This window comes from Emys orbicularis, chromosome 3, assembly GCF_028017835.1.
Source record: "Emys orbicularis isolate rEmyOrb1 chromosome 3, rEmyOrb1.hap1, whole genome shotgun sequence".
In the NCBI taxonomy this organism is placed as follows: Eukaryota; Metazoa; Chordata; order Testudines; family Emydidae; genus Emys; species Emys orbicularis.
The window spans coordinates 101,551,505-101,556,141 of NC_088685.1; positions in this window are offsets into that span (position 1 = coordinate 101,551,505).

Sequence of the window (4,637 nt, forward strand, 5' to 3'; positions counted from 1 at the left end):
CATAGCCAATGGGAGCAGAACCAGACCTTTTGTCTCCAAGACTTTTTGAAAGAGGATGGCAAATTAGTTAATTTAAGGATATATTTCCGTGATCCATATGGAAAACTAGGGTTAGATTGTTGTGACTAGCCTTTGGGTAGCTGCGTGGCAGTGAGGGACACTCCTCCTCTTGCATGCTCCTCAAAAGGTCCAATCCCTCCCTTGGTCCCCCTGGGACAATGTGACTCTGCACCACTCAGGGCTATACCTTTAAAGGCACAAGCTAGCACTGAAGGGTTTAAAGCCAGTAACCAATATATTAATTGCATCATCAACTTTTACAGTCATTGCTAAGACTCTTATCCTCTATGACACCTAATGAGAGAGTGCACACTGTCTGGGGCGGTGATTACCTGACAAAATGGAGAGATTAAAGCATTAGTCATTACCTGAGCAGATGGGTCATTGCATAGGGCCTTAAGCCAAGAAATAAACATATCAATTAAGTCACATTTTGGAAGGTATAAAGTATCAGGATAAAGTCTTAAGTATCTATAAAGATTAATAAGGATCTAATGTTATGGTGTAACTATATGCACATTGGATTAAGGTATATAATATGCATAACGTATCACCATCTTTTCTCCATTTAACAAACTTTGCTTGGTCAACATTGTTATTTCTAGATCAGATTCTGTGGGCCATATGGTCTTCTGCAGGAATTGCCTGCTTAGGAGACTGCAAACTCCGTGAAGTGCCTTATCCACTCATTGCTGATTATCTGGTACAATTCATACTGTTTTACAGATACTCTGATACATTATTTGATTCATTGTTTCATGCATGCATTATGAAGACAGATTGATGTTACTGCAGATAAATTGGCACTGATTAGCTTTTTTAAATTTGGACTCATTGCTGCAGTCCAAAATATAGAGCTACAGTGATATTTGATGATCTAGCATATGACAGAGATATGCAGGTTGACTATTGAATAACTAGTTCTTTACAGCTATGAGTTTAAACATTGTCTAGATATTTTCTCAAGTACTTTTCAAATCAAATACTTTATCTCATTGTTTATATTCTGTGGCATGTTATTTTACTGATTGGTTGGTTAGAACCAAGACCAGAATTAACTGCTTGCTTTTACTTTTTGAAGTGTAATATAGTTTAGAGTTACAGTAGAACCTCAGAGTTACTAACACCTGAGTTACAAACTGACCTGTCAACCACACACCTCCTTTGGAACTGGAAGTATACAAACAGGCACCAGCAGAGAAAAAAAAAATAAAAAGTAAATACAGTACAGTACTGTGTTAAATGTAAACTATTTAAAAAAATAAAGAGAATCTTTTAAAAAAAATATTTGACAAGGTATGGAAACTTTCTGTGCTTTTCATTCAAATAAAGATGGTTAAAATCAGCATTTTTCTTCTGCATAGTAAAATTTCAAAGCTATATTAAGTCACTGTTCAGTTGTAAACTTTTGAAAGAATAACCATAATATTTTGTTCAGAGTTTTGAACATTTCAGAGTTATAAACAATCTCCATTCAATGACAGTAAAATAACTGTCCAAATATAACATTTCCTTTACTTTCTTTTCCATAGATAGGCCACTATAGCACATGAAGGGAAAGTGAACACATCCATTGGAAGGGTGGGTCCCTGAATTGGGGAAAGGTGTGATCCCACTCAGTGGGTAACTGGATTGTGTGGAAGGTGATGGAATTCCCTTAGAAATCTTTAAGGTCAGTTCTACTCTTAAAAGTGATTCTGTTAGCCTGGCATTGTGAGGCTCAGTGTTTAATCTCATTGATTTCCATGCCAAATGTGCTCAGTTTACAACTTCGAACTTCCTTTCCTGCAAACTCAATTTGGGATCTCAGAATGGAGATGGGCTCACTCTTATTCACCACCCGTAATGAAAGTTCTTCCAGCCAAATTGTGCCCTTGGCGATACTCTTAGAACAGTTTTCTCTATTGTTCCAGTAGCTAGCTCTGCTGTCAGCGCTGCTGGGGTGACTGTGGAAGTGGGAACAGAAGTAGCAAAGATTGGCAGAATGTCATCATTTAACATTGCCACCTCACACACATGAATTATTAGCATTTTATATGAATTGCAATCTATTAAATACTGCAGCTTAAGCATTATTACTAAGTAATGCATACCCATATGCTTTAAACGGTTTAATAATTTTTGGTGATGAAAAATAATGTATACGTGAGCAGCAAGATGAAATAGCAGAAATAATGATGGCTTTTCACACTGCTCACTCTTTTTGAAATACTGCAGACTGTAATGGTTTTCAATAGTAGAGCTACAGTTTTTAATCCTTTATGGATCTTCTGATCTGATCCTTTCCTTAGCACTGGCCTCGTTGTACGCACATTAGGGAAATCCTGTGGCTGGGCCACTTTTCACTTTAAACCAGCAATGTTTCTTGCTGCTGATTTGATTTGATGTTTTAAATAGAAAACAAAATTTGCACAACCTATTGAAAGCTGCAGCTGGGTTGCACTCTTACAGTAAAAGCCTGCTAGTTTAAAAATAGAAACTTGTTCCACTCATGGATTAATTTGTATCCTAATCCACTAATACACTGTGCCACATAGCTCCACTGCCCACACACAGACTGTGTACAGACAAGGTTAAAGCCAGTGCATATATATTATTTTATATTAAATTGTATTTCTTCCCTGTCCAAGTATTAATACAGCTTTAAACTGGAACAAATAATGCAAAAACCTTCCATAAATACAACATCGGTCGTAGTTACTTGGATCCTAATATTTATATAGATGTGGCATTCTAAAAATGTTCTGGGGTTCAATCCAAATCTCACTGAAGTCTATAGAAAGACCCCCATTCAGACTGGATCAGGCCCCTAATAGGCATTCAATTGCTGTCATCCTATATTTGTTTTGTTTGTTATAGCATATAATGGTATGAACTTTGAGATATGATTTGCCTCTAAATATACTTGTGTGTCATTCATAAAAGCTAAATACACCTTGTTTGGGGAGTCCTCCAGAATTTCCCCTTTACCATGTGCACACTCATACAACAATACAAGGTTTAGTACTCTAAAGCCGTGGTTCGCAAACTTATTTGATCGCGGCCCCCTTCTTTGTGTCTGTAGTTTACACCCCGCCCCCACCTTACAAGTACATATACAATAAAAAAAATCAAAATGCAACTCTCCCTAAATATTAAAAACAGCAAGGCATTGATTCAAACAGAGCCAATGATCCATTGTAATAAGAGCAAAAGCAAAACTGTGATTGTGGTCGATCCTTACAATTAAATGTTCACATCATGTCGCAGCAAACGGATTAGTGTACAGATGGCAATGACTTTGTATAATGCTATGCAAGCCTAACCAAAATCTGTCAAAATGCACAGCGCCATCTGAGAACCTGATATGTCTGGAGGAATCAGCTATGCTAGTTATTCAGTGCTGTGGGTAAAATGTGTGCAGTACGTTTTTTTTCCCCTTAAGCATCTCATGTCCCGCAGAATACATTCCATGCCCCCCAAGGGGGCCTCCCCCAGTTTGAGAACTTCTGCTTAAAGCAAATGTGAGCATTTACAATGGTCTAGTCTTGCTACCCTTACTTAGGCAAAACTCAGGCCAAATTCACTCCTGCTGTATCTCTACTCAAGTCATTGGAGTTGCATGTAAGATGAATTTGGCTCACTGGGAGTCGTGCTTAGCATGAACTGCAGGATCAAGCCTATTATATGTAAATAGATGAAGATTCATGTCAAGGCATTATTGTGGTTTTTAAAATAATTACAATCTACAGGCTAGATCATAGGGATTGGTCATGTACCTGGCACAACTCAGGGAGTGAGAAAGGGATGGGTGCAAAAATGGCTGTAAGCTACCCTTGCCTTTCCCCATTCTAGCACCACCAAACATTTAGTGGATCAGCAGTGCAAGTTAGAGCACCCTTAGGGCTGCTCTATCATACATTCCACTCTCTATGCCTCCCTTCTCCATGCACTGCTCTGGAAGCCAGGGATCAGCTGGAGGTTGTTTCTCACTGGTTATGTCCCTTTTAGTCTTATATACCTCCTGCAAGAGGACTGCAAGATGTGGTGGTATAGAGCTGGCTAAACTAGCCCTATGCTATTCAGGGATTCCTCTGTATGAAGGAGACCCAAGAAGCCAGTGAAGATGGTTTTGAAATTTCTTTGTACCACTGAAATGGCACAAAGAAGCCTTAATCGAGAGGCAGACTCCGGCCCAAGATATACTGACACTTCATAAAAGAAATTTTATTTCACAATTTCCAAAAAACCCCTGGAAGCTTGAAACTGATGTCTCTTTGCTTACCAGTTTTTTTCCTCTCTTCCTTGCATGCACACTGCTTTGCTGTAGGGTTGTACACAAGTACTGTGCTGCCGGCATTGATCTCTTTCTCACTTTTTGGTTGGTTTGTTTTTAGGAAAAGGGGAGCATATTTAAATGTTTGCTTAGGGGAAAATGCCCCCACAAACAGCTAAAAGTAATTGCATGGAGTTTGTAAACAGATGTAAGAAATAAATGGTACAGTAGGCTAAATATTGGACTAATAGTCTTTGTTAGTAATGTAAATTAGATAATAGAAATAATATAGACTCAGATACAAATGCCTATTTTTTGCTTT